General features: G+C 35.2%; 1 protein-coding gene across 1 annotated transcript in view; it reads left to right on the top strand.

Annotated features, from left to right (window-relative positions):
• Positions 1–19,107, top strand: part of LRMDA (leucine rich melanocyte differentiation associated) — a 669,526-nt gene that overhangs the window by 541,839 nt on the left and 108,580 nt on the right. The window lies entirely within an intron of this gene.

Here is a 19,107-nt window from a genome sequence, read left to right as displayed (position 1 = left end):
GTCTACAAAATAGATGAAATACAATAACAAAATAAGCTGGGGATCCTGAAAAAAACTTTTACCTAGGATAGTATGCTAAAATTCATGTGAAACGATCCGTAAAATGAGTAAGAAGTCTTCAGTCCAGAAGTTGTTTTTAACCTCAAAACCTTTTGACCTTCCTCACATAACCAATGCCAGTTCTTTGCACTATGAAACAGCCACACTTGACAGAGAAACCTATTAATTCTTCATTAGTTTCAACAGTAGTACTGAGAAAAATATCAAATACTGAGATGAATGCATAGGGCTGAAGATCACTGCCTTCTAATATCTCTTACATTTGGACATCACTTGTGTTTTCTGCAACCTGAATAATGAACATTTTTTATTGTGTTTAAGCTATGTAACTAGCAGTTTGCTGATCACTTATACTTTCATCCACATTAGATAAAACCTTCTAAGCTATTTTGGTTTATGTTATATTTATCCTTTTTACTGTGACTGTTTGTATCATTTTTAGAATTCAGTGTTTTTTGATGGCTGAAGACTCATTAGAAATGGAGGGTAAGGCAATGTTAAGTTTAAAATTAATGGAATTGTTTATTGCAGTTTTACCTTTGTGCTACCTGAAGCAGAGAATATTTTTGTTTTGTTTTCATTTTGAGTCCTTTCATCCACAGAGAATGGGGATTAGCCTTTGGCTAAAATAGTGCTTTCTGGCCCTTTCAGCATTCAGTAGCTGTTTACTTATCCAGGTATAAATGGGTAAAAACACAGTTAAAGCTCCCAGCTGCAAGGTCAGCTACCTATTTAAAATTCAACCTCATGAGCTCCATTCAGTTGAGGGCTTGCTGGTATGAGCCATTAACTGCCTGTTGCATGTAACCTTCCCTTGTCTTACACAGAGCTGCACACGAACCTCTGGTACAGTACAACAGACCCTCGGTTCGTGCCATGCGAGCAACAAAAGCAGTTTAATTTGTGATCAGTGATCATATGATCCATTTACAGGGTGCAAGCTCAGTCAAGTAGAACTAGCAAATCATTTAAAAATTCACTCAACACCATTCCTGCTGAGTAGCACATCACAATAATATCATTTTCCTGAAGTTGCCAGTCCAACACTATTAGCAGCCTTGCGTGGTGTAATAACAAGCTTTTCAAACCCTAAATTAATTTAAAAAGTATAAAATCCATTGTAAAGCACAGGATGTTAGTTAAGAGCTATAATGCGTAGCAAAACAATAATCTCTTGGACTAAAGTTGTCTCTGTGGATCCTAAAACACTGGGACATGCAGACTGTAGAAAGACAGTAGCTCCTGTGACTGTTGTATCAAGCCTACTTCAGGAAAAAACTTAAACTCAGTTCAGAATATCATGTAAGAACATGGTTAAATAAAAAATAAAAATAAAGCTACATAGAGGTCTCCAGCCCTGATCAGGTGTTTTCTTTTGACCTGACCATGCTTTTCTTTTACCAATTATCATGCAAAGTTTATTGCCCTTAAAAAAAAAATAAAATTGCAATGCATTTCATCCAACATCTGGAATCAGCATTTTTCCCTGTTTCAATTAGCTTGGTTAATTTTTATTTAAATGTGGTTATTTCAGAAAGCAGCTGCTGTGCATGAAAAAATAACTCATCAGTCTTCTAATGATTTAGTCATTCAGGAAAATGTATTTTGGAGATGTATTAACAAGTGATAGATGGACCTTGCTGGTTTAATTTCTCTTAGATGAGTATCCAGCATTCAGAAACATACTCAGTGCTCCTTGTTCTGTGAAGCTGGAAAAGGCTTCTTTTAGGATTAATTCACTAAAAAAAATGTAAAAGTTTTTAAAATAAACGACTTCTTTCCTCTGTAGATTGAAATGGAGAGAGAGAGAAAGTAGATAAGTAATGCTATAGTTTTAAAAGTAGAAAGAAAAAGTCAGGTACATTCTGCAAGATGAGAAACTAGTAGGTGAGTGTTTGATTCACTGAAAAATCTTCTGCAAACTTTAGCTTTATGTTTAATTTTCTCAATAAATCTGAGCCTGATGAAAGAGGTTCTTTACAAGTAGTAATGGTGGTGTGTGATGATTACCTTTCTATCTTAAATAGCTGAGATGGAAAAGATTATTTTTGTCTCTAGCTGGATTTCTGATGTTCCTGTATTTGTGACTGTTCATTTCAGAGAGAGCAAGTATGGTTACAATAAAATATAAGTTTGGAAAGATGTTAAAATGTGTAGCAAGTTTTGTGTTTGGTTTTTCTTTTTTTTTCTTTTTTTTTTTTTCCCCCTCTTAGATGAAAATTGAGGTTAAATTGTTCATACATTAAGTACTGTGTTTAGAGCCACCATTACTTAGTTGATTGTTTCTCTTCTTTTGAGATTATATCCATAAACTAAAAAAATGGATTGAGAAAGCATCTGCTTTATTTTCTTTCACTAGTACAGAAGAACACTGTGCAATTCAGTTTCAGACACATGCTTTATAGAAAAAAAAAAAAAGCTGCAAAGCAGTTTGAAAAATAGGAACTTGAAAATATGATACACAAGAATTTTACATATATAATAACAACATTTTTGACAGTAAAATAAGATAGAGGATGGGAGACTCTTAATCAAGTTAATGTCTTAACCAATGTAGGATATGCCATATTTCTCTTATACTGATGTACTTGCAGTTCTGCTAAGTACAAATGCCTAAATCTCTGTGTGTGTTAATATAGGAATAATTTGCTAAGTGATACAACGGTTTAGGGATTGTGCTAATGAGAACAAACTTAATTCCTTTGGTTTTTCAATAGGACAGTAATAAAGTGATGCTAGCCTACAGGTGTCTACCTGCACATGAAAGGCATAGGTCTCCAATCTTTTCTAGCCAGAACGTGTAGTAGTGAGATTGCTTAGAAGTGACGATCTGTTGGGTGCTCCTCTTGGGGAGCGTTATGAAATAGCAAATGTTGATCATTTTCTTTGCTATGTAACTGGACATTTCTCAGGCACTCTTTGTGATGATGGCACTGCAAGAAACAAAATAACATTAAAACCAGAAATTCAGTATGTATAACTATGTAAACTACTGGGGACATTTTTCTTTTCCTTTTGTGTTCTATTGCCCTGCCCTTTTAATAAGTAATCTTCTGCTTGTGGAATCAACAGGATCTTTGACTTCAAATTTTGATTTAGCATTCACTATAAGGTGAGACAGTTATTGAAGGCACAATTTAATAATATATTTTGCAGTAGAAAGTGCACTTTTATTTCAGTAATAAAGTATTTCTGAGTAATAAAATAATATTCTATCTAAAGTGCCAGATTCAATGGCAAAAAGGAAAGAAGAAAAAAGAAAAAAAAGTGTCCTTTAGCACAAAGGAAAGGTGCTTTAATGAGAGAAAATAAGTAAACTCCAGATGTAATAGTTGTACTTCATGGAACTGAGCAGTTTCATTTTTTTCAAATAATGCTGTTGGAACAATTGATTGGAAAGTGTAAAACAGTTAGTTCAGTCTTTAAAAAAAATAATTTAATCTAAAATTATGAGTAACAGAATATGAGTGCTGACATGAATAGTCAAAATATGTCATCGTCTTTTTACCTTTCATACTTTATGCAGCCTATAGATATTATATTAAAAAAAATTTAAAAAAAAACATGCCAGGAGATAGGTGCTGAGACCAAAGTCCAATGCTCAAACAGCAGAATGTTATAATTTTTTTTTTAGTACTTACCCCAAAAGTTTCAGAATAAGTGTAACTGGAAATAAATTCTTCATTTAAATCTGAATGTCAGAAGATATTTGCCATTATATTTATTTCTGTTATTCCATGCATGAAGCTGGATAACTGGAGCAGAGGAGTCAGAGATCTGAAAGCTGGCTCTGTTCATTTTGTTTCATTATGTTGTCTGAGAATTTGTGGTTATAGAACAATTAGCTCCATTTTCTAGAAACATTTAGATTTTCTACCATAACCCCCATCTTCCACTTTTGAATTAATAGACAAAAGAAAAATCGAAAGTATTTTGGAGTACAATTTATATAAATTCATAGAGGCACAACTTGAAGAGTTTATTTCCCATCCTTCCTCCAACAGATGCCATAGCAGTGGTATGTTTTCTCTTGCTATGTAAGAGACTTATATTTGGTCTGTGATCTTGAGGCACTTGCAGAAGGGAAGAAAGTAGTCAGTATATGATATGCTGGTCTTGTGGGCAGAACACAGCTGGAAAACTTTTTCCATCAGGATTGTGTTAAATTCTGCTATGAGAAGTTCACAGATACACTTACCAATGTGAAGCTGAGAGATTATCTAGAATATCACCTCTTAATCTCTGAGGCTACCAACCCTGCTTCAGACAGGTATGCAAATGCTTGTTAAATTCTGACTGTATGCAAACAGGAAAAAAACTAGACATTGACGCAAATGGAATTACCCTTTGCAAAGCTAACACAATGTAAGAAATGTAACTTCTGAAGAATATGTGAGACACGTTCAAACAATGGGAAGCATTATCTAAGAAGTACTGCTATGCCTCAAGAAACCAGTCAATGCAGAATTGCAGACAGTGACAAATCTTTACGTTTGGTTAGTTAGCTGCATTTTAAACTTACAGTATCTCTGTTGATCACACAGAAACAGTAGTTTAGGAAAAGGTAACTCCATTTATGTAAATATAGTGGAATAATTTTGTATCATTTTATGTCGTTGTGTACTTGGTTTTACTCCAAATACGAATGCAAGCAGCTCTTGAAATTATCCACTGCATAACTCAGGCTTATTTTCTCTTCCTGTTTAATTTCAGTTCTTTAGTAGTTTTACTTTGTCTGAGGTAATTCTGAGTTGTCTGCTTGTGGTATCACTATTATTTCCATCCAGTTTTGTATATTCAGGGTGGAGAAAAGATAAATATTCTTTCCACTCTCGCTAATCACCCAGTTCAATGATCCATGCTTATATCTGTAATTTTCAGGGTTCCTTTGATATTTCTGCTATTATAAAATGAGAATACCCCCAACTTCTGTGAACAATATTATGATTCACAATGCATTTGTTACATTCTCTGAATGTGTATGCTATTTCTGAAAATGTTATCTTAGTGACAAGTGGTAGATTCAAGTACTGGTGAAAAGCAAGAGGGACAGATGAGAACTGGAATGGAAGAAGGATGTCTTGCTCCTTTAGTCCGTCTTCTCTTTGGCCAATGCAAGCTGTGGGCTTCAGTGCTGATAATAACAATGACTTTCATTTATTTCTGTGATCCAGTTAAGCAAATATGGCATACATTATTTGGATTAAGAAGCTAGAATAGTGCAAATTCAACATGGCTTATGTTCAATGAATTAAGTACCAGCAAACAGGTTTTATGTTGATAAAGCAGAGATGCTTTAATGGAGATCACTTCTTTGCCCAGTGCTGTGTAAACTTTTATTAGTGAGACAAAACATAAAATCATTAGATTTTAGTACATGCATCTTGTTATCATTGAAGAGGAAAAATTTTAAGAGGGGAAATTTTAATATTATAGTTGTCTTTGTTAGTAGCAGAACTGCTACTAGAACGTCATGTTTAGATTTGGAGAAGCCTGTGATTCTAGAAAGTTGCTGGGAGACAAGAGAGAACTAAGGGGGACAAGGCAAGTGATTTCTTAGAAGACTAGATAACATGGTGAGAAATTTCAGGAAATTCTGTCCATCTTGGGTAACCAGAGGAACGTGAAGAGCTGATCACAATATGTCAATAGCATCACCTCAAGTGAATAGCAACAAGAGGAATAAGATTCAGAGCTTCCAGCTAATGGGCAGTGGATATGAAAAGAACCAGCTGTTGTAACTGAAGCTTATGGACCCAGGGTAGAAAAAAAGAATAGTTTTAATTGTAGTGCTAATTTGTTGGAGCAGATTTCCTAGAATTGCAACAGACTGTACATAAGTGCAGATTTTTAGCCAAGACTGGAAGTGCTCAGGTCGTCAACTGTATAAGGGCACACAGAAGTAGGAACAGAGACAAAACCAGATTTCTCTTTGGTATTTTTCTTTCTTTTGCCCTGACAATATTTCTAATTGTAACACCACTAGCTTCATCTTTGTCTCCTCTCTATTTCCTGTGAGCATGTTTAATTAAATAGTAGTTTTCATGTATCTGGAAAAAGTCCCTTTAAAGGTTGCCATCGTAGACCAATGCTGCTATTCCTATTTTATTACCTGATGGCTTTGATTCAGTGTACTCACTCTTTTATATTCATGATGATACAGAACAAAACTATGAGGCAATAGGTCTGTTAGTGTTTTTTTCACCTTGCTCATGACGAAAATTAAACTTAGAAGCACTAGGATGGATGTCATGTTTGAGTTACTCATATGACATTGTGTAACTGGAGTTGTGTGGATTGGTGTGGTGTTTGGTTTTTGTTTGTTTGGGTTTTGTTTGTTTGTTCATTTTTGGGGTTTTTTGAGGGGAGCGGTTTAACATTAACATTATTTTGTACCCTGTAGAATGTTCTGAAGAAAATGATGCTTCCATAGGATAGTACCCACACTAGCTTTAAAATAAAAACCTTTCATTAGACTACCTTTTACACTGGTAGCTTTCCTTACATTCTGAAATTCTTCAAAAGGCACTGGAACCTGAAGCTATCACAGAAAGTGTTTTTATCTTCCCAGTCTTAGGCTACTTAGTGCAAATAAAATTTTGTGCCAGTCAGCCCAAGATGTGTTACAGCGCTGTTAAAGCCCAGCCTGTTAATTACAAATGTTTTGCGCTGTTTGTGTGATGCACAGATTTCTTGGAAATAGGTTTCCTTTGGCAGTATGTAGTTTTACAGTACAGTCAACAAAATGTTGCAGAATAGCAATTATGGGAATAAGGAGAATGCATGAGCTATTGGAGTGAATCCTTTAATGCTAATACATATTTCTGATAAAAGCAACTCTGATAAGAAGATATTGAAGTTACTGTAGCAATTAGTTTTTCTAAGATGTCTATCTATATGAAATGTTTCATGGTAGGAAAAAAGCCCACAACTCTGTAGTAGAATACAAAGTTTATTACATTTCTAGACTACATTATCCTTGTCAGCTAGATTAAAGCATTCTCCTAGTTTCTGTTCTATATTACCATAACAAGTGAGGAAATAATGTAGTGTTGTTACACAGAGCAGCTTATAAATTTTGACATAAGTGTGAGAGAAATCACTTGAAATGTGAAGCAACCAAGAGGAATAATTAGGAACAGCAGAATGATCTCAGTAATATGACAACAGTTTCTAAAGCACCCCACAGGACTGAAATCATCAGGTTTGCTTGACCTATATCTTTAATAATACAGCTCATTGCCCTTGTATTGAAGCTAGAGGGTAGGACAAAGTATAAGCTTTATCATGTTTTAGGAGAAATTGCAAAAAGTTTATTTATTAACACAGCACAGAATGGCCCATTTCTATGATTACCAAACAGGAAAGCAAGTTGGGCTACAGTTCACCACACAGAACACTTTATAGTCAGGCTTGGCTGGCAAAAAATATTATGTAACACTCAAATAAGATAAATGGTTGCACTGACAGTGGAAATAACCTTCTGTTTAATTAGAAAATAAGAGCTATATGGGACAATAAAAATGGTTACTGCCGCCCTCAGTCACTGTTTAATAAATATGATAGTGTTGCAGATAATGCTAAGTGTTATTTATTTGTGTAATATCATGGGCTCAGTAATTGTTCATGTTCTTGATAGTTACCCTGCATGTAGAATGAGTGTGTTTCACATTTTCTTCGTTTAATTCTTAAAAAGGAGAGGAGATTTTTAAAAAATTTTAAACTGTTTTTAAAAGCTAAAGTTGTGTGATCAAAGTTCATTCACCTCTCAGTGGTGCTGTAACCAGATTACTGATTTCCTTAGCTTACCTTCAGGATGATTAAGCTTTGACACTAATTGTTTCATACTTTTAAACCTGGATTTTCTGTCTGTGCTGGATATGTTTCTGCATCTGTGAGAAGAGAGCATAATTTGAATTTTTAGCTGTCCATTTCATCATGGCTGTGTTTATAATTAGTACAGTTCTAAGGTCTGCTTTTAGGATGGTTTCACCTTCCTTTGGCTTGGAGTTTGGAGTTTTAAGCACTATAAACATGTACAAATTAAGTCTTGCAGGGCATGGTGTGGAAGACGGATCATTTCAGTGAAGCCTTCTCTCTAAAGGGAATAGTTTTTACTAGTAAATCGAGCATCAAATTGTGTTATGTGCATATGTATCAAAAGTTTCCTTTCTCTGTAGAGCATATTTATTAGATACGGACATTGTTCATGGTTTCACATATTTAGGAACGTACCTGTATTTATCAAATACTTGACAGAAAAGCAGGGCATGTGATGCGTTTAGCAATATAATTTAACAGGCTTGGTATCCCAGCCCTGTTGCTTTTGGTCACAAACTTTCTATTTTGAATTTACAGTAAGTACAGGGATTAGAAAAAGGATATCAAAGACTTTGCTTGGTTTTATACAAGGGGAAAATTCAGAAAATGTTTCATCAACAAGTTTTAACCCCTCCTCCCTCCTCTACTTCCCCCAATGTAGACTGTATGTCAAGAGGCAAAACAAAACAAACCCCTTTTTCTTCACACAATTCACTTTAAGCTTCAAAATCCTCCAAAATCCCCAATCTCCCTTTGCAGTCTGGTTCCCACTCTCCAGCTTTCCTCATCTCCCTCTGAAAGAAAAAAGCTCTTCTTTAAGGGACTGATAGGTTGTAGAGCGATGCTTAGCAACAACATTCCTGTGCCTTAAGTAGCTGCAAGCCCCTAGCTGAACCCTTTGATGTGACTGTCAGGGCAGATTTATTTTGTTTTAGCACATTGTCTACTTGTCCAGATGTATCAGGAGATAAAAAGGAGTCATGTTTACACTGTTTTTGGGAGGGGGGCAAGGGGGAGGAGATGTAATTAAATCACATTTTTGATGAGTCTCTGAGAGATCGAGATGAGGAGCAGAGGAAGTGGCTTGAATATAGAAGGGAAACCCACTTGCCTTCCCTAGCACCTGACATTGTAGGAAAATGAAGTGTAAAGCCATAGCACAATTTGTTGATTTGGCTCTGCTCAAGCCTTTGACTTTGTGTTTTCTCATGTCTTGGTAGTTCACGAGAGTCCAGAAAGGCCTATTAGAAATTAGTGGTTATGCACCCTAGACTCTTTCCTGTGTGTCTTATTTAATAGATTTATTTGTCCATGTTGAAAATTACTGTGTTTTTCTCTAGAATGTTAATGCTATAGATCACATATCCCAGAACTTCTGGCTGTGGTGTCTATCAATCAAATGCTTTAAAAAAAGAGCCTCAGTGATCTTGGATAAACAAATGTGCAGTGTAAGGCAGACCTTGCTGAATTATCCTAGAGAACAGATACCACAGATAAATCCGGTTTTGTTTATTTGCTTTTAACTTGCACGTTTAGCAACACCATTCTGAGCTCTATTAATAACCTGTGGTGTGCAGTGACAAGTCTGATTCCAGCATTCAGTATGCTGTGGGTATGCCAACTAAATAAAACGCTAGTTTTAATCTTCTTTTACAAAAGTTACTCTATTTGCATTTTAAATAGGTTACACTACAGCACCCCCTTCTGCTGACTAGGTAGTGTGACAAGAGGTTTTAGCTGCAGTTCGGTTTTGTTCCCACAGGACAGAATGAAGATGCCTTGGAAGCATTTTTACCCTTCTCATTTCACAATTCCTGTGCCTTAACTCCTGTGAGGACGTTGGTGGAACTCAACACTAGTCGTTAAACTATTGGTATCATAATATTTAGGACCCAGCTGTAATTTTTGCAGCATTGCCCATACTTCTGAAATAATGAAGCAGGCGGGGGACAGCAGAGTGAATAGTAAAGCAAAGTAAACCCTCTAGCATTGCAAACAATTATGCTTAGTCAGTGAAATGTATACCCACTTCTGCATTCCTCTGATTGTAACTGAATGTGTTTGCAAGTGATGATATTATGTTACTGATTTAATTTATGCAATAGTCTCAGAGGTTCCTATCCAAAAAAATGTAATTTACCTTGCTGATTCTGTCTTTGCTTTTGAAGAATCTATGGACATCAACAACAAAAGAAGTGTAGAAGTTCTGAATTGTCTGTATTTCAAAATACAGATCTATGAAAAGCAGAAAGTTACTGTATTGTATGTCATGTATTTGAGTTCTGCATCTGTGTTTATATGTAGCTTGTATACTGTTGCTATGCCATAGCATAGCATGAATCTCAGCAATTACTCGAAGAGTGCTCTTTTTTTCAGTTGTGATATAATTGGTTGAAAAATATTACAGAGAATGACTGAAGGAAACTTGGAGTCTAATACATTATAAATGTATTCCCTTCACATAAGTGACTTCCTATGCTTTTACACCTGTGTTGAAGTTGTAACATTTAAAAGCTCACTGTTGTTCTTTCACTCCTTTGGGGCTGTCGGGTGATGAGTGAAATGCAATAAATGACATGTTTGGGCATTGGAGAGGTAGGAATTTAGGAAAAGGTTATCATCTGCTAGCATCCAGAAGTTCATTTGTGGTTAGCTTTACAAGACACCTCAAAGAATAGTTCTCTGTGACAACTCAAAATTCTCTAGCAATGGTTGCAGAGTTCTCTGGTTTAGGATACGACAGGTTTCTTGTTGTTGTTGTTGTTGCTTTTTGTGTATGTGTGTGTTTTTTTTTTCCTTGTGCTTTATTTTACTAGAGTGTAAGGCCATTGAATAATTCTTTAAATATGTGTTCCCAGAAGGTGAAGATGATTAAGACGATGGTAAAGAAATGCCAGATTAAATGTGTACTTCTTGCTTGGATTTACTTTCTCAAATTCAGATCAGGAGTCAAGGTCAGCAGATTTTCCTTTATTGTTTTATATTTTTGGGAGTCTTTTGCTGATTTCCTTTTTTTCATTAATAGCAGTCTAAGACAAGAAAAATCATTCAGAAAAATCTGGTTTAGGGGTATGATTTAGCAACTTTGAATTTATTTTGTAGTGAGATTTTAAATGAATTTATTCTTATTTTAAAACCTAGCATTAAGTTTTACAGTGAATAGATTTCTTGTTGGATTGTGTTAGCTGGTATTCCTTTCATTTACTGTTGTATTGCTAGAATGTTTAAGTGCTCCTTTAGGGACAGATGCTGTTATCTACCATAACGGAAGATACTGAAAATACACTATCTGGTTTATGGGCAGGGAGAGGGGGTAATAGTGAAGTTACTTTTCTTCAACTTGTTAAACTGAACTGAGTGAGCAGCAGAATCTCTTGCATACTTCTGCTTTTAAATGTAGGTAGCTAAGATACATTTTTTTTTAAAATATATAAGGCAAATACTATGCAATAAGAAGTCAGGTATTTTTCCTACTGAGTTTGAAAAAGTGGCGTGAAGAAGATGCTAAAATTCTTGGGTTTTGAGTGATATAAGTTGAAAAAGCATAGTCTCGGAAGTCAAAAAAACCTAGTGGGTGTTTTGTATGCTGTGTGTTACAGTAGAACAAATCAATTCAGGCTCCTTAGATGCAGTCATTGCCTTGTGATTATATTTGTGTAAAGTCTTGGAGCCTTTGATCAAAGAAAGGCATTTGTGACTAGATCTAATCCAGGCTCTTTAAGGTGTTTAACTTGCGGGGGTGATGGGGGGAGAATGAGGTTGATAACAGCTGGGATTTAAATTTAGTTTTGCTGAACTTTTGTTTTGAAAGGATTTCTATTATACACTGCTTCCTTTTCCATACAGAAGATGGATCATTGAGTAAACCTAAAAGGGAAAGAGGATATGGGAGGAAATGGGTGGGGACATGGAATTAATCTTCTGAAGAAAAATGTTTGATCAGCGGGTAGGAGAGGATGAAAACCTCTGATGTTGACAGCAGGCAACTTTCTGACTAGTGTGTGATTGACAACTTTGATGCTCCAGTGGGGAGCAAGTGTACAGCCATGCTCAGGCATCCTCTGTCTGTGGGTGGTAGTGTTAATAATGTGGCAACTGGAAAGATTAATTGTGGACAAGCAGCAGGATTACGAGGAGGGCTTCACAGGTCTAAAAGGAACAGTGGTAGGAAGGCCTCTGATCTGTCAGCCCAAAAGGAAATTAGTTAGAGCAGACTGGAGCAGGCTTAAAAAAGGGGGGGAAGGGGGAAGATGGAGAAATGGGAGAAGGGAAGCATTTAGGATATTAAAGCAAAATGAAGAGGATATTGAAAAAGGTCATAAAGGGATGGGGCCAATGTTCCTGAAATACCTTAATACACTACACCCTCTTACAGTACATGCAGTGTTCAGCTTGTTTTCAGGGAGCTCCAAGGTGACATTTCTAGAGGTTAGAGCTGCCATATTAGGTAAAACCTGTTACTTGTTTTCAAAATGAACCAGAGAATAAACTCAAATTAAGAATTTTCAAAATGTCAGAATACACAGAAGAGAGTTTGCTTAAGCTGTTTCTGCAAGTTACTAGCTGCTGCTCCCTACTTCCAACCCTTTTTGGTAGAAGTAGGGATTTTGCCAATAAATTCAGTGTTACCATTAAAGAGGCCATTCATCATGCTTACTAATGTTATTAATCAAGATACACCACAGTACTCTTAAAATGAGATCATTTTGATAAATCATGTATGACATGAAAAGACTTTATTCCTTTTAAGTGCAATTTAGACTGTAATTTTTTTCCTCATTTATGATTCATGGGAGAAACATGGATAAAATTCCCTTGCACATTTACACCTTATCTTCAGTAATAATTCAGAGCTGCTCTTAGATGAAAATTCAAGGTCTGATTCACCAAAGCTGAATGCCAGCTCATTATTTTCTGGCATTCGGTAGTCCAAAAATAATGTCCATACATTAGGTGCTTTTCACAATAGTTGAATTTGGCTGCAAACCAGACATATCGATTACACTCAGTTAAGCCTAAATGCTTAAGAATTATGTAATGTTCATTTACATTTTTGATCCAGTTGCGCATCTGCTTCCAACCTTGCAATTTAACATCAAGTAAAAACCAAAGGGTAAATTCGAGTGAGAAGTGTGATAAACTCTCTTGTATGAGAATGAGAAATATATTCTGAAATGCTTTGAATTGTCTGAAGCTCCACTACTTCTGTTAAATAAGCAAAATTCTCTTGCCTTTTCTTACTAAAGATTGCTAGAATTGAAAGGCCAACCAAAATATAAGATCACTGTTCTCCTTGTCATCCTAGTACTACAATAATTTGGCCTACTCTCTTAATAGCATCACATATGAAAATAAACTGCTAAAATGTCTGGAATGAATATTTGCTAAGTTCAAAGTCAGACGCTTGATTATAGCTGAAATATTTGTGTTATTTATTAAATGGGTTGTAGCAGTTTTTGCTAACATAGGTATAAATATTAGATAATTTTTTGTTTATTCTTGTGTTTAGAAATATAAAAAGGAAATGTCTAGTAGAGAGATATAGTTTGGAAAGCAGAGTCATTTAAATGTTACTGTTTCTCAAGGCCCACTTCAGCAGCTGAAAGTATTTGAAGGAATGTGTGTGGTTGCCAAAAATAGCAGATCATTTGTATTTATGAACCATTGGTCTCTACAAATTTGTTTCAACGCAGCAGATGTACACTATATCCTGATACTACACAGGATGTTCATTTACTGGTACCATCCAAATATTGGGGGTTTTATTCCTTGAAAAGTGGAATTCAGGGATTAAACAAATGAAACTTTTCTTTAGTCTAATTAGATTTCCAGACTCTTGAGAGCCAGTTGCCAGTGCGTGGCTCACTTCATTCTCTTCTAAATGTTATAAAATGTTATTCTTTTATTTTTCCCTTCATGCCTTACTTTTGTGTTTGCATACTAGAAAAATATTTTTCACTTCCACATCATACTAGAAGTTATGTATCACAGACTTTAGAAGGTCAGACTCCTGATGACTTTTTTAAAAATTATTATGAGTATTAGATTAGTAGGCAAAAAAAGTATAAAGAAAAAAATCCATTATTCTACCAATACTTGCCCTTAAGTTCTTGTTTCATGAATTCTGGTTATTATTAAAAAACAAAAATGAAAAAGACTACCTAGGAAATTATTTCTGATGAGATACCTTTATAAAAATAAATTAAAATGTAATCAGATTGTGCTTATCTTTTCTATTAGGATTGGTTAAATTACTACTTTTAATTTTCTTAAAAATGGCTGCTGATGAGAGAAAGTCATTCAGATCTTTGTGACATTCAGCAAAACATGAGAAGCACAGTTCAAGGCATGAGACTGAGGCAGCAGTGGGTGACACCCTTTTCCTTCCTTCCCACCTTCTATCCAGTACTCGTTTGCTGTGTTCTTCTGTTTTTCAGTACCATGGTCAAATGTCTAAAACCAGATTTTAAAACAAATCACTATTTCAATGCTGGGTTAGGAGGTCATCTCAGTAAGCCTGTGGAGGTCAGGCAAGTTGTGATAACACCACACATTTGTTTTCTCCTTTCCCCTTAACTGATGACTCTGATTTATTCTGAGGGTTTAGTAAAGGCAACTGCTGACTTGTAGTTAACTATGCTTGGCTGTGGAGCAGGGGAGTTTGGAAATCCCCTTTCGTCAGGGAAAGCTGTCTCTCCCCTGTGAGAATGCCATGCCACCTCTTGGTTTTCCGGAATGTAATAGCATATTAGGATGGGTCACAAACTCAGGCTGGCCAATTTGAGACCTCTAGTCTAGTTCACAGCTGGGGAGAAGAAATTGAGACCTTTTGTAGCTTGCCATATATAGTGGTTTTTGTCAGGTCCTACTTCTGCATATTTTCTAGTATCTTTCTTTACCATTTCTTTCCCACTTCATCCCTTTCTTTCACTGGCTGTGTGGTTCCTGAGTTCATGGAAAAGCAAATACATTTTAAATGAAGTTGTTCTTCCCTAACCATTCCCTAGGATGGAACAGTTAAAGACTTGGTGTATTGTTGCTTCCTGTAATATTTTCTGCTATCACGAGGCTCTCGAAGACCTCGCACTGAAATCAAAGCCCCGTTGTGCTTGGTGCTCTGCAAAGTCATGGGAAAAAACAGTCCATCTAGAGTAGTGTTTTGATACTCTCCTCAGGCATGTCATAAATTCAACATAAAATTAATACATTTAAATAACTTTCTGTTATTAGGCAGGTTGTTCTCCTCACCACACATTTATACGATTTATATAGATATATTTACTCTGTACACAATTAATTTCTAGTTTGTTATGTCTAAAATTTGGGGGAAGAAAATCTTGAGGAGGAGTTCCATGGAAAGATTGTGTACATTTTATCACAAATATAACAAAATCATGATGGTTCAGTATACTCATGCGTTAAGTTGCTGCATTCAGTGTTACAAAGGGTTTGACGTATTGATACATAGATATTTAGGCAAGTTTTTGAAATATATACGAATTATTGAGAACTGTTGCCATTGCGTCTCTTGGGGAAGATATTTGTGCCCAAGAGATCCAAAATGAGTCCTGAACCCAAGTAGCTGTTTATGCAGACATTTCTTAAAATTATAATAAGCCATGTATCTGTTAAAGTATGATTAATTTTGAGCACTGAGTGCATTTGAGACAGAATAAATGAATATTACTTTTAGTTTAAATAAAGGGAAAAGTTTTTTTAAAGCAAGTATGAGTTCATGCTTTAAGTTGGAATTAAATCACAGATTGTCCCATTAATCATCTACCTTTATGGAGAAATGTTTTTGTCAGTTTAAAAAATGGATAACACAGTGATTTCCTTCATTCTTAATTGTAGTTTCCCTGTGGATATATTAAACATCTTTTGAAATAAATCATATTTTCTTACTAAATCCAAGTTTTGCATCTGATAATCTGATACATACCATTGGGCTGATTACTGTAATGTCACAATATTGCTTTACATTTTTATTTGAATATAAATCACTAAATGAGAAGCAATGAGCTTTCAGATTGCTAAGGTCATTTCTCAATGACCCTACAGGATGACTTTGGCAAGTGTTAAAACTGTAATGAATAAAAACAAACAACAGTACCACAGAACACAAGAAATCTAGATAATTGTGCGTCAGGAGAATGAATATCATGCTGTCCCCAAGAAACTTGCCTCTTCATCTCTTCATATACTGGATGAGAAACATATTGCAAAGGAGAAATGCCAAACAATATCTTTCTGAAGTAAGAGATACAAGAGAATCCTTAGTCTATGTCTTGAGCTCCACAGTACATAATGTTTTCTTAAGGTGAGGGGTGGGGGTTTTTTTTTGTTTGTTTGTTTGTGTTTGTTTGTTTGTTTGTGTGCCCCCGCCGACCACATCTCATTTTGCACTCTACCATCTCTCTTTTGGATGATACGTTGGTCAAACTAAGGCTTTTCTCTGTGACTTCCTCTGAAAATATTTTGGAATTAAATCCATGTAGCTAAGGAAATCTTTGTATGTGTATGTGTATTGAAACAACTTCACTTACCACATCTTTCCTTAAGTGCATTGTATATCTATTGAACCCTTGTCAGCAATGTTCTTCCTGTATTGTAAAATTTATCAGGTATAATACGTTAATGCTTACTACCGTTACTGATGTGTCTAGGTGTGTAAAGAATTTGTGACATGCCTTAGAAATAAGGGTAAATATGAGTAGAGAAGTACTGGGATACAAATACAAGCTGTATGAAAAAATAGAAGAATATAAAGTATCAATGGCTATTAGTGATATTCCAATATAGACTAATATCAAGCCACATCTTACACATCAACAGAAAATAAAATTTCCTAAACAATAACCCTTGCTTTAATTAAAATTACTCAAAGTTTAGGTGGAGTGGTGTTTTTGGTGGGACGGTGGATGTTTTTGGTGGTTGGTTGTTGTGGTTTTGTTTTGTTTTTCCTACTTCGGCTTCTACAGTATCTGTAATTTTTATGAACATAGTTTGAAAATCACATACTCTTTTACAATCTGTTTATTTAGTATCAAGTACAACTCTTAGACAAGACAAGACAAAACTTACAGGTTAATATGAAAGACAGTGATACTTCCATTTAGCAAATGTTTAGTACTGTGAGTACTATAACTTTATTAGTCTTGTAACTTTTATACCTTGTACTTTCTATTACTGTAATGCTTGCAAGAATACAAGGTTCTCCTCTAGTAATACTGTTAGAATTTCTTTATTGATCCTTTTGGTGACCCATTCCTATAAAACCGAAGATACCACCCATTTTAACCAGCGTTCCTCAAAGCTATTTGTAGTTGCATTCCACTGCAACAAGAACTCTGGTGCATATGTCACCAATACTTGTAGACATAACTGTCACATGTGAAAGCTGTCACTGTCAAAATATTCCCATGAATGTTAAAAGTAATACAATTACACTTTGGAAAATAGCTTAGGGCCAAACATCAGTATGTGGTAGAGGAAACAAATAGTTATCTTTCTGCTGGTTCACAGGCTTACTCAGAAATGTGATTCAGAACTCCAGCCAGTGCAAAACAATCCTAACCCTGGATGATACTCCATAGAATTAAAATTGCTTTAACTGAACGCTTAGCTCAAAGGTAATGAAAACTGTTCTGTATTTGACAAGGAATTATATACTGTACATAAAACAACAGCAAAACACCAATAAACAAACCCTTCTGTTTTTGCTTTTCCTAGAATTGGAAATAAAGCTAAATTGTCCTTTCATTCCAATATCCTTTTTAGAAGCTCTTGAATTTTGCTCACTCAGTAGTATATTGCTGAAAAGGCAAAGACTCTTCCAGTAATTTTAGGAAAAGCTATCATCAAGCTGTCAACAGTCTAAATTGAGAATAAAAGTACCAAAGAGAAACCTTCACTGTTATCAGAGTCCCAAATAAGTACACTTGAATAAGCAGATAACATCTAGAGTGTGCAGCATGAGACCACTTATTTCTCCAGTTTTTTGAGTGATTTACAGGCATGAAGGCTTAAGTTAAATAGTTAGTGACATTTTTCTTCCTGTCTTACCCAGAACAACTAGGCCCAAAGAAAACAGGTAGTTGAGAACAGATGGCTGTTCTTGGAATTCATTTCAGATGTTACGTTGCTGGATGTTAGGGGCATCTATCATCCTCTGAGATGTTATGTGCCCTCAGCTCATATTGGTCATCAGAGGGAAAATTTCCAATACTTTGTAGTCCAGTGTAGATTGTTTACAGTTTGCTAAAATCCAAGAATTATTCACTCTAGCTGAAGGGTGAGAGTTGTATCTATGATATCACATCTCCGAAAAGGAGGGTATGTTTTCACTGGTGAAAAAGCGGAGGCAGGATTTTCTAGGTTTTGTATTCATATCTGATAAGTAGCATCCTTGCAAACTTGTCCCTATTAAGGTGTTTGTTCTGATGCATGATGTGTCTTCATGTTATCACCTGAGGACAAAAATGGGACTATAACTATGGTCTGACATAACAGCTGGTCTCCAAAAGAAAAAGCTTAGTATACTAATCTATTCAGTCACTTACCTTTTAACATTTTAATATACTGTAATCTAGGAGTCCAACAGCTATGATAAAGAAGATTTCTAAGTTACAGCCTTTAATAAACATATTACCATGATTAGTTTTCATTATTGTGGATATCTGATTGTTTTTCTCAGGTTTAGTCTGGCAATTAAGATTTGAAGTAGTATTTAAGCTTTTCTTCTCCAAAACATCACAGCCCTGTTTTACACTTTTGTCTTAACCAGACATTGTAAATCTGAGTTTGAATTCATTTCAGTTAAAAATATATAAAATCTGAGGATATGATTAACTACAAAGTAAGAAGTAAAATTGAGGTGGATTCCTTTGATTGACTGTTGGAATTTATAAGCCAATATACCAGTATGGAACAGCCTGCAGAGAAGATGGCAATTCTTTTGTCAAGACTTCCTTATCATGAGCCTCAATAGATTAGCTTTTGTATTTCTTATCTTTATTTGCCTTATCATTATTATCAAAATGATAGTATAAATTATCATGTAATTTGTAGTGAACACAGTCCTTTATGTCTTTTATTAAAACTCATTTTATTTATGCACGTTGCAATGGGTAGATTGTAAACACTCCAGAGCAAACTCTGTACCTGAAACTGGACACATCACTACCATGATATCAATCCATCTAACTTAAATTAAATTTCAAAAAC

Source organism: Streptopelia decaocto (genome assembly GCF_964273445.1).
Source record: "Streptopelia decaocto genome assembly, chromosome: 5".
Taxonomy (NCBI): domain Eukaryota; kingdom Metazoa; phylum Chordata; class Aves; order Columbiformes; family Columbidae; genus Streptopelia; species Streptopelia decaocto.
The sequence above is the reverse complement of the archived record's forward strand: the minus strand, read 5'-3'. Positions and strand labels throughout refer to the sequence as shown.